General features: G+C 40.1%; 1 protein-coding gene across 2 annotated transcripts in view; it reads left to right on the forward strand.

The window, feature by feature from the left end:
- LOC145981994 (putative G-protein coupled receptor 139) overlaps positions 1–12,682 on the forward strand; it is an 826,163-nt gene that overhangs the window by 723,335 nt on the left and 90,146 nt on the right. For both annotated transcript variants that reach the window (XM_083115523.1, XM_083115524.1), the window contains one exon: positions 10,856–10,917. The gene's annotated coding sequence lies outside the window, so the exon portion shown is untranslated. The remainder of the gene's footprint in view (positions 1–10,855; positions 10,918–12,682) is intronic.

Below are 12,682 nucleotides of genomic sequence, written 5' to 3' on the forward strand. Positions count from 1 at the left end.
CCAACAGTATGCTGTCGGCAGATCATTGAATGGCAGGAAGTGTATTAAGTTAAACCTTTAGTCTGTGCATCGCTTGAAGTGGGTGAATGTTCCAGCCTCGGGGATAGCTGGGAGTAGCACTGTAACAATGTTCCTCTTCCTTTTTCTGTTGACGAGATAACATTTCCCTTGCTCCACAGCTTCCCGAGAGCTGTGCAGGAAGATGTTACAGAAAAAGCTCTGCGAACTCATACGTTTCATTCCCAGCTATTCTAGCTTGCTCTATATCTCCACGCTTGAGTCAATATTGGATGAGGAGGATCACAAAGATGGCGTTCGTACTAGTACCGTTACTGCTGCCTGTCACGTGAAACAACACTTTTGCCTCACTTGGATGCAGTAAGGTGATATTGTTAATCATGTTTCCCCCTCTCGTGTTGCTTGGCTATAATGATTTCCGTCTCTCTCCGAGCGGTCCGTACCAGGGTGGGATTATTCTCACACCCTCTGTTGGAGGGGCTGGTAATTTGGAAGAAGTGGTGGATGCTCAAATAACTCTCACGCTACCACGAAAGAAAATGTGCTCCATAGCATCAAATGGAAAAGAATTCCTCTTTTTCATCTCTGTAACCATACATTTGTCTTTCTCTCACGCAACGCAAGCGCCGTACAAAAACATTAAATTTACATTCAGGATACATATGTGTGTGTTTACTTTGTCATGTGCTTTAGAGCAGTCCTTTTCTCCTCTTTCTTGTATTTCCTTCACTCGTTTTACAGTAATTCTTTATTCTCTACAGACCTCCCTTGTTAGAATATATTCTACGTGAGTTAATATATTATCTTTCTCTCTTTCTATACAGTTTCTAGAATCCCCCTACTCCAATGGACATGTGGCGGAGTGGTTAGCACAACGCACTATATGTCAGGGGTCCCGGATTCTATTTCGTTTCGGACATGGATGTTTGTGTTTGTTCCAATGAGATTACAGAAAACAGAAAATTGACATACGTAAAAATTGAGAAGATGTGAATAACGGGGATACTACGGCATAGGGTATTCCTTAAAAAAAAGTCGTTTGGGTGCATGACTACCGTGTGAGAGACCCAAGTGGGGAAGAACCGAAATTTTTTCCACCTGTTGAAGCTGCTCCAGCGCCCACCCAGCGTCGTATAAAGTGGGTATCTGGAGGGAATTCTGGAAGGGGGTAATTGATGCCAGGGACGTGGTGTTGATCACATCATCCCTACCTTCGACCATGATCAAAAAAGTGAGGGGCCCTAACTCCACATCCCCTATACGCCTTCATGGCGTCGCGCAAAGCACTTTATTTTGTAAGAAATATAAATATACGAAGACTTATATTATGTACCAGTAGCATAAGTAAATGATATGCTAGTCTTCAAAAATATGTTATTACAATTAATGATCGATTTGTGTAATTTGGTTGCAAGAAAATTTTCAGCAGAAAGTAACTGTAGAAGTAACTTACAGTTACTTTTGAAGTATATGTAACTGAGTTACTTTTTAAAACGAGTAACTGTAACTGTTACTTTTTTAAGCAAGTAACTCTAACTTATTACCATTTTTAAAGTAACTTTCCGAACACTGATCTGCATTATCTTTCTTAGCTTACTTTGCAGCCTTCCTTCATTATGATAGTTTTTTTTTCCTCCGCTTGTTTTATAGCATGTCTTTGTTATTTTCTTTCTCCGCTTTTTTATTGCATTTCTATATTCCCTGGTTTTTTCTTCGCTGGCTTTACAGCATTTCTTTATTTCATACATATATTTTTTTCATTGTTTGCATGATTTATTTATGTTTTTCTTTCGCCACTCGCTTTACAAAATTTCTTCGTTCAATTTTTTTTTTCCACTTCTTGTAGCATTTCTACTTTTCCTTTCTTCGTATGCTTCGAGGCATTTACTTTATAGGATTATTTCTCCGACTGCTTTACAGCGTTCATTTTCTCTACTTTCCTTTCCCCTCCTGCTTTTTATGTATTTTCATTCCTCACTTGCTTTTCTTTATTCTGTGTTTACATCATTTCTTTATTCGATTGTTTTGAAGCATTTCTTTATTCTATGCTTTTTCTTTTTCTTCGCGCTTTACAGCATTTCTTCATTTTGTACTTTTTTATTTCCTTTTTCTGTCTTCGCTCGGTTTACATGATTTATTTTCTCTCCACTATTTCTTGATTGATTGAATTGGTGTTTTAAGTCCACTTTATGCACAGTAAAGCTAATCGGGACCCTTTGATTACAAGGCAACGACGCTACCACTGCGCCATCAGGGAGGCCCACTATTTCTTGAATCAGTGATCCTGTCAGCAACTTCAAACTTGTTAGGTGGTACCACCTGTTGACGAACATTGCAGCGCTCAACTCGAATACTTATTTTGTAAATAAGTAAAGGCCATCGGAACGTGATGCTGATCACATGACCTCAAACAAAATTGGCCGATATCGTGAATACGTTAAGCCCTATTCCAGCATCCTCCTATGTTCGTTCATGGATCGGTGCAGTGAGCACGGAGCCGACCGCCGTGGTGGAGTGGTTAGCACAGCGCGCTGCGACGCCAAAGGTCCTGGGTTCGAATCGCGGTATGGGTGTTCTTTGTGACTGTCCCTTCATCAGTTTCATCATATCATCACTCATCGTCGTCTTCGCGATTAACCAAAAAGCGAAGTGAAATCAACAATCAAACACACACCTTACCTTTTACCTGGTCATGTACATTTCGAAGCACACTCACCTCCGGTTTGGGAAATTTCGTTTGACCCTTTTAGCGGTCTCAATAAATCCACGTATCGAAGCTGATGGAGCCCTGAGGTTGACATGATCAAGGACGGAATTACGTTTTTACACCTTTTTTGGGAGTTCCGTTGTTTTTTTAGGGACAGATTTATTTAAGGGTTGAAGGGCGCAGATTACATTGCACCGTAAAAGAACCTGTAAAATCTTCCTTGCCCCGTAACTCTTCCGTGAGGCCATAAACAACAGGCTGCTATAGGAAGAAGCCTTCCGCACTGCGGGAATGCTATGCTGGCCTTTGATGGCCCGCTTCGCAACTTACAAAGGGAATTAAATACTTAGTGTATCTATATTTCGCACAATTTCAGCAACTTAACAGGGATGTTGCCACCACGCTCTTTTAATATAGTTTTAACGATTGCCGATATGAATAGCTTGCATGAGAAATTTTCAAACGAGAAAGAAAAAGAAGAATGAATGCGGGCGAGAAAAAGAGAACAACAGACACAACGGGAAAAGATTAATAAGGAGAATAGGAATACAGGACGAAAGGAAAAAGAGGAAGACAAACACAAAAGCGAAAAAGTAGATAAATATTGGAAGAAGAGAAGATAAAGACGGAAGGGGATAAATAATGTGATAGAAAGGAGGGAGAAAAAGAGAAGACAAAGACAGAAGGGAAAAGAAAGGGATAAAATGAATAAACCGTAAAGGAGAGAAAGGGTAGAAAAAGAGAGAAGATAGAGAGAAGAGAAAATATAGAATATGATAAAAAGAGGGAAAGAGAAGAGAAATAAATATAAGTTTGAGACGAAGGGAATAGAGAAAAATAGTGGATAGAGGAAAAAGAAGATAAGAGAGAAATAGAAGGAAATAAAAATCTCATAAAAAGAGGAGAGAAGCAGAAGATAGAATGGAATAAAAAAAATCGAAAAAGAGAGAAAGAGAAATATAGAAAGAAGGAAATAAAGAAAAGGATAAAAGGGAGAGGTAAATAAAGAACGTGATCAAAGAGAAAAAATGGAATAAAGGAGAAGATCAAAGGAAAAAGAAGAGAGAGAAAGAACGTATAGAGGGATAGGAAGAGAAGATTGTCAATCTCGAAATCTATATTACGTTACGACAAAATGAACATTTGATGTACAAATATATCGTTCCAATAATTAAAATTTAAATAAAACATACAGAATGAAATGATGCAATAAGCAGATGTTCGGGAAAATGAAATGTGACAAATTGCAATTTTCTGCTGGTTTCATTTAAGTCACACTGAATTAAAGAAAATATTACAAGTATGATTTTACATTGTACATATGTAAAGATTGTAAACAGTCATGATCCAACGTGTATATGATGTCTGTAATGTTTCCTATTAGCAGAATTAACATTAATAACTTCCTGATGTAAAATTTCATTTTTTGACTTAAGTGTTTTTTCCCCGAACACCCTAGCTATGAAAGTGTAAGATGAAGGAATGATATCAATCATGTGAACAGGTGTAAGTACAGCTGACCGCTCAGGAGAAGATCCCTGACGGAAGTGAAGTGACGTAGCGGAATGGCGACTACACTATTAGGGTCGTGGGTGTGCACCCTGAGTGAAAAACACATGTGGGCTCGCTGTATTACCGGTGCAGCGACGCAAGTCGTTTAGGGTTACCAGAAGTTCTCTTTTACCCGGACAAATCCTGTTTTTCGGTTACTAAAAATGCTCCGGGCGGGTTTTTAGGAAAATTTGGAAATAACCGATTATTTGGGGTGTAGACAACTGCTTAACTTTAAGATTAGTAACAAAATGTTATTTGTAAACAATTGTTAATATTTTTTCAATTTTCAATTTCAAAGTAAAGAAATATAACTCTCTCAGTTGCAAGCGCAAAGAAAATAAACTTTTCTTGCAACAAAGAAAAATTGTTGGACCTTTGCGTCTCTTCTGTTGTCACCGCCGCGCCGCGTGAGGTTTTGATTTGAAAGCATTTGTGACATCTACCCCGGCTCTTGGTGAGCAGCAAGTTTCTGACAATAGGTAAGAATATGCAATTAGGCGGAGCTTAATTTGATTTGAGTTTCATGACAGAATTCAGAAATAAACAGTATTTTTTTAACTGCCGCACTCTTAGTTGTTACGTGGCAGTGGAGAAGTGAAGTTCTATCGATCAGCGATCTGAACCATGCCAAAATGCAAATGTGTTTTTAGTGACGTCTTGCAGAAACGGTTTCCTGACTTTAGGCCTGGAAGAAAAAACTCCGAGGCAGAATGTCAATTTATGTTATTCTTTTAAAGTAAGAGACCAAGCTTCACAACCGTATAATACGAGGAGCATAGTGAATAAATATTAGAATATTCAGACATTTGCCTACAATGAGGCTTATTATTAGTTATACGGAAAAGGTGTAAAATCATTTTACAGGGGTGTGTGATCTATAAGCCCACCAAAACACCAGTAAGCACAAAACGTGTGTCTTCGTCTAAAGTTAACAACACTTTGCAATCTAAAAATGCCTTCTTTTTTAAAGTTTGTCATCTGGCAACCCTAAAGTCGTTGCCGTATATTCTTTTTAAAATTCTTTGAAATACAGTCTAAATGATGCACAGGATAAGCAATACAAAAGTATTCTGGCCACTGAAAGAAAAGTAGCAAACTGTTGCTGCGTACACACGCTCTGCGTGATTGACGCAAAGCAACTCCCACGCACTTCGAAAAGCCGTAGCGGAAGGCTTTCTGCTACCCCTAAAATCTGCAAATCTTCACACCCGCTCCCCGTCACCCCTCGTTTGGGGATCTTCTCGTGAGCGGTGAGCTGTACCATATACCTTCTCGCAAATAATAGCCTCATCCTACAGCAATAAGTCTATGAGGGCAACATTTGAAGAGCAGACCTATTATGCCAGTGCATTGCTTCTCTTGCATCATTACGCATTACCCCTCAAAACTATTCGATACGGGTTAAATTACACTTTGGTCCATCAGCGGCAAATGGCCACACAAAACACTCTACATTGCTCTCGAAGCCTGTTGTTAAAGAGGCTGGAAAAGCCGAAAACAACAGTCGTATTTCACGTCGAAGCTCTCTAGGGTTTTCTCGAACAGGAAAAGTTTGTCTAAAAACAGTTGATCCTCAAACAACGAAGCTATTTAGGGTATCGTGTTTCGTGGTAACGTAAACCTTCCTTTGTACTTTCTCTCCCATGAGAGGGGGTACGTCTGTGGTGGAAGCACAGAAATCCGATATCCCAGAAATTGACGCCACGTAATCATCGCGGATACAGACTCATTTGTCATCGAGCAAGACAAAAACAAGAACTAGTTTGTGTTTGGGACGCCCCTGGAATCTTCTCGTCTTTGCGGAGGTGGAGAAACGGCAACGCGAGATGAGAATTAGTGCTCGCAGCATCCAATTAAGTCTGGACCGTAATCAAATTAGCCTCTTGCATTGTCCTGATTGCAGACGGTGGACATTTCTGACAGATCGTCTCTGCCTAAGATCTACCCACCCGAAACAATCTTGCGGTGTCTGTAAATTTCAGCAGAATAATTCCGCTCCTTCCTTTGCTAATGGTCTTAAGCTTGTTTCTCAATCTGTGTTGCTGTCTCTTCTCTAGCTCCTCCCCTTACACAGAATCTCACTATGCTTTCTTAAAGTCACGTAAGCTGGCGCAACAGTCGCTTTGAATTAGCATTTTGTGGGTCTTCATTTCTAGAAACTATCAAATCTTCAGATTTTAGAGATATCTGCATGTTACTTTAGATCAGGGTAACAGTTCGTTATATCAGAGACACATTACAATCGGATATTTTGTGTTTCTCATGGTTCGTACTTACGAATTGTGTATTGCGGAACATAGTTGAAGGTGTCATTATGCTTTTTACACGAAAATAACATCGATTTTTCACATTACGAGTAATTCATTTGGTTTCTTTCTTCCGTTGCGGAACATACAATATGGCGCGCACAGCTGTGGATCATCGCGCGTCGTGCTTGTGTTTTGTCGATTTGGAGTGGGTATGCAGTGTTTCAACCTTCTTAACCGAAAAATACCTATTTTCGTGTTCATTATGTCATCACAAACCATTGACGGATAGCCCCAAAAAAACATTCACGATAGCCGCACAAACCATTGATGGATAGCCCCAAAAATTATTCACGGTAGCCCCACGAACCATTGACGGATAGCCCTCAAAACCCATTCACGATAGCCCCAAAAACCATTCACGATAGTCCCAAAAACCATTCACGATAGCCCCAAAAACCATTTACGATAGTCCCAAAAACCATTCACGATAGCCCCAAAAATATTCACGATAGCCCCAAAAACCATTCACGATAGTCCCAAAAACCATTCACGTTAGCCCCAAAAATATTCACGATAGCCCCAAAAACCATTCACGATAGCCCCACGAACCATTGACGGATAGCCCCAAAAACCATTCACGATAGCCCCACGGACCATTTCCGGCAAAGTTGGGTTAGGTTAGGTAAGCCTAGTTAAAAAAATCCTCGTAAAAAAAAGGCACGTTTGGAAACACTGGCGAGACTGCGTGACTTTCGACGCTCGCGCCATCTCCAGGTACATAATGGAAACAACGGCATAATGTTGTCGTTTTGCACAAAATGCAAGTTTATTATATCCAAAGTGGTTATTTCTTGTTGTGCAGCATTCTACCTTGAGAAAATACCTCCACGAACTTTCAAAATGCTACAGAAACCCATTTCCGTAAGTAGTTTTTTTCTGTAAAAATGAAGAAATGTGTCTCCGATATAACGAACTGTTACCTACATCACTTGTTGTCTCTCACGGGCCACATCAAGTTAATTTACCATGTGTTGAACTACCATTTTATAGGCCTACCACTGCATCAAAGTTCATGTTTATGGCTCTTCTCGTTCTGAGATACTGATAGTTGGCACTGTGGCAATGGACACGATTGGCTTATCAACTTAGCTGATTAATGTCCCTTCTGTCCCACAAATCCCCAAGGGATATCCATTGGATATCCACAATGTCCAGATCATATCCATGGATATTATGGATATACAGTTAGGCATATCTAATTCTGGATATCCATTGGGCGTCCATGGAATATCCAGAACTGGATATCTAAAACTCGTTCAATTCTGGATATCCAATACAGAGCTACACCCTGTCCCAGCAATCTCTGGAGCTAGGCGGCGCATAGCGGAATAGAATGGGGAGCAATCGAGTGGGGGAAGCGAAGCAATACACGCTGCTGTAGCTTCCCCTCTATGCAATCCCCTTCCTCTCGCGCGTTCATTGGTGGAGCCGTCTAGCGTCACTACTTGTACAGAGACTTGTTTTCGTTCGCCTGCTTCAGAGATAGTTGGGACAGACTGTAGATCTTGTACTTGTACTCATCCAATTCTGGATATCCAATACGTAGCTCGTCCAAAACTGCATGTCCAATAATGGATTTAAGCACGACGTGTTTCGGAAATTAGATAATGAACATAGATATTTATTCATATTTTATCGTGTAATTGAAACAATCATTGCATATCCAGAACTACCGATGGATGTTTTTTGGACATTTGTGTGATGTATGGGATGATCCCAAAACTACCATAAGTAGGTTTGAAGCAACATTAATTAAACTTGAATACATTGAGTCTTGATAAACTATATGGCCTTCAATTGGTTATTGTGCCGCTGGAAAGCGTGAGCGCGTACCGGCTGGAAGTACACCGCTTGCCGAAGAAATCGAATCCCACTTTCAAATGTAGGTTCAGTCAGGACTAGACTATAAAGTGGACTAAAACAAAATATCTCTCTAAAATGAACTACCCAGCGTAATGGTGAATATAATAATGTTGAGTTGAGTTCGTGTTTTAAGTCCACTTTATGCACAGTAAAGCTAATCGGGACTGGACCTACAGTTTAAAGTGGGATCCGAACCACAATGTGCCTCCTCCGGGTATCGAACCCGGGACCCCTTGATTACAAGGCGACGACGCTACCACTGCGCCATCGGGGAGGCTCTAACATAATAATGTACCGGGTGTCCCAGAAGTCCTTCCCTGATTACAAACTTTATTCATATCCGCTATATGCAAGGTAGAGATGTGAAAGTGGTGCCAAAATGTTGGAGAACTAACCAAGTTTATTTGTTGCAGGTTTGAGTAACGTGGCTGTAGTGTAGCAGTGTCAGTGCCCAGAAAACCGGAAATGTTCACAAATCAGGAAAAAGCTCAGCATGTCCTCTGGTATCACGAGACCCGGTCACCAATAACAGTGCAGAGGAACTTTCAAATGTACAGAATTCTTTCGTTTAGAATATCTGCCATTATTAAGTTGGTATTTAAAAAATGGAATTTATCTTCATTCCCAAATTCTGTCAAGTCCAAGAAACATTGTATGGAAAGATGCCACCCAATGTCAAGAGCATTAATTCCGGATTCCTTGGCACTGACACTGCTACACTACAGCCACATTACTGAAACCTGCAACAAATAAACTTAGTTAGTTTTCCAACATTTTGGCACCACTTTCACATCTCTACATTGCATACAGAGGATATGAATAAAGTTTGTAATCAGGGAAAGACTTGTGGGACACCCGGTATATTAACTCAATATACCTGTAATACCGGCTGGTCGCGAATTGAGGGAGCACCTTTTGTCACTCTGTAACTTCTGTATTAATTGAGCTAGTATTTCTGTTTGCTTTTTATCTTTCTTTACACATATGAAAAATTTAGCTGACACAGCGGAAGAAGTGAATGTTGTTTACAATGGCAGCAAGTCGCCTAAGTATTGAGCAGCGTGTCAAATGTGAACGTGTATTTTTCATCATCAATAACATGTAGCTGAAGTTCAGCGACGAATGCTGCAGGAATGTGGACCTCTAGCCCTTAAAAGTGACATTATCTCAAGAATGAACAAGTTATTTGATGCAACCGGAAGTGTTTCAGACCTGAAAAATCTGGTAAGCCACAAACAGATAGAACGTAAAAGCCAATTACGTCTTCAAGCTTGCATTGATTTGAATGGGACTTAAATTGATAATTATGTGGAAAACATAAAATTGTCATTGTGGTGTCAAGCCACTATCTTCAGAAAATAAAGAAGTTGCCAATATTATAAATATGTTCTCATTGTTAAACGTAAATGATCAAAAGGTGCCACCTTAATTCGTGACCACCCTGTACAACGAAACTTAAATTAGAATGGACGAGTTGTATCTTTGCGGGTGAACCTTGACGACGACTGGCTGCGCAGTAGCAAAGGGAGGAGCTAACGGCTGCCTTAACCAATGGGTGTCATTCTCCTCTAACTTTGTAAGAGCTGTCGACCACTCAACGGCGAGTACGTAGCATCTACGGACATGTATCTGCGCGAATTAGTCAAGGTCACCCGCAGAGATAGAGCTCGTCAACTCTAATATCAACAGGAGACATATTATGCGTGTGAAGCAAACAGTAACAAACAAATGAACATCTCTGGACAGTCAAAGACAGAGAGGTTGTTTTTCATTCACCCAAAATATATTCCATTTATATTTTACCTCTTTATATGGTTGGCGCAGTGGTAGCGTCTTCGCCTTGTAATCAAGGGGTCCCGGGTTCGATTCCCGGTGGAGACACATAGTGGCTCGGATCCCACTTTAAACTGTAAGTCCAGTCCCGATTAGCCTCACTGTGCATAAAGTGGACTTAAAATAACAATTTAATCAATTAATATTTATATGGTCAACAATAAGTTGTAAAGCAAAGTAATGATTTTAAATTATTTTGACAAATGCTAAATAAAAGACACAATTTGTAATTTGAACAATATTTGTTAGATTGTACGTACGAGTCACAGGCGCCAACATTTTATGACAATGGACTTGGTAAGCTTGTTCCTCGCTATGACAAGTGCCTATACTTGTACGGCGACTATGTCGAAAAGTAGTGTAAGAGTGTCGCTTCAAAATGCCCTATAATAAAAAACATGTCTACTTTCACTTGTCTTTTTATTCCAAAACGTGAGTTACTTTCTGGACAACCCTCGTATTTTAATTTTTAGAATTAATTTTAGGGCAAAGCTGCATGCGTATTTCTAAGGTTGTGAGGTTATAGAACTCAAAGCGCTGTGATTAATATTTGTTCTTAATTTTCTTCCAGGGTCCTTTGTGCATTGGAAGTTAGCGAAACGCCCACCTCAAGGATATTTTTCGCGAAGAAAGGTCAGTTGACTCTTAGTTTTTATTTTCGCGTTGTAAAGTCGCCCTAATAGATGTTTATTTTGGCTGCGAGCGGCGGTCCTGTGATTTTATGGTTGGCAACATCACGTCGACATCTCCGACATGCTCTATGGCTCGTTGGTAACAACGAAACGCATGGAAGCTCGGGAACATCCCGTAGACAGTACACCAGAACCGTTAAATTGAACCGCTCGATATTGTAATTATGGCCAATCACGAACCGCCAACCGACTCTGCTCCTTGTATGAATTTTATCAACAATTGTTCGTTATTAGTATGTAAGCTTAATTTACCAGTGTTCGTTGCTTAATTTACCTTTTATACGAGGAGGTATCAAAAAGTTTTGCCTGTTGAGGTATAATTTGTTTAATAATTAAAAGATTGAAACAATGAACATACATATAGTTTGCCTGTAGTATCCTCTACTCAGAGTTACCCTTCCACACAGTTCCCATCACGTTCGATGGATTTGTGCCAGCGTTTTAACCAGCCCTCAAAACCAGTTTGGAAAAATTCCACAGAACATTCCCTGCTCTAACCACTGAGCTACCGAGCCGACCTGGCCTCGCCTGATTTTTCGCTATCGCTGTTTTACCTGCGTGGAATCGTATCTGCCGGCTCGGTAGTTCAGTGGTTAGAGCAATGGCCTGGGATGCCAGAGACACGGGTTCGAGTCCTCGTCGAGCCTGCATTTTTTCGCTAAAAATTTGTACATAGTAAATCTCCTGCGTGTGCCTAACCTACAATCCATTTTTATATATATAGATTTATAACCCGACTGAAATCCTAGAAAGAAAACAATTTGTATGCTATCAAAATTGACAATTTTTGAAATTTATTTTTCATTTGACAACATTGAGGATTTTATTTTTCGGAAATGGATCACAGCTCTCGCGTACGCAGAATTATTTTTCGGGAGGGGCTGGAATTGTAAAGATGGACAGCTGGTTTCTAGTGGGCGGTATTCACAATAAGATTGCTCCTATATTTAGAGCTTTCCATTCTCAAAAATGGCAATTGGGGGCCATCTAACAGGGGGGTTACATTTACAACTATGGTTTTTCCAGAGTTCTTCACTGCTTTTATTTGAAAATGTTGATTTTTTCTCAAAATTTTGGAGAGGTGCGTACGTCAGTGGATCATAGTGAAAAATATTTCGGGGCAAGTTGAAAATGATAGCAAGTAAGCATTATGTAAGTAATATATATATATATATATATATATAGAGAGAGAGAGAGAGAGAGAGAGAGAGAGAGAGAGAGAGAGAGAGAGAGAGAGGAAAGTCACCAAAACTGACATAGGGCTCCTAAACCGACACACCCCATTTCACAGCCGAGAAGTACTGTCACTTTGCTGTAGCAGGGTAACTCTATTCTTTAGGCTTCCAAGATACTGTGCGGCCAGTGAAACTCCCTCTGTGTGTAGGGAGAGACTTTTTTTTTTGATGATGTCAATACTTTTGTTTGTGCATAACACTATATTATTCATACTGGAAGGATGAGTAAAATTTTACAGATTTATCAGCTAGATAGAATAACGATTCCGAACATGTATTTCTTTTAGTTGTAAAGATGTGGCATTTGTAATTGGTATCCCTAAACCGTTGGGCAAGATGAAGACACCTTAGTTGTAGGCTTACCATACGTCCGGGATAAGCCCGGACAGTCCTGGTTTTTAGTGCTGTCCGGGGTGATGTCCGGGATTGCAAAATGTCCGGGGTTTTGAGAATATGAACATGAAAATAGCT

The sequence above is a fragment of the Lepisma saccharinum genome, chromosome 30 (genome assembly GCF_977018435.1).
Source record: "Lepisma saccharinum chromosome 30, izLepSacc3.1, whole genome shotgun sequence".
Lineage (NCBI taxonomy): Eukaryota > Metazoa > Arthropoda > Insecta > Zygentoma > Lepismatidae > Lepisma > Lepisma saccharinum.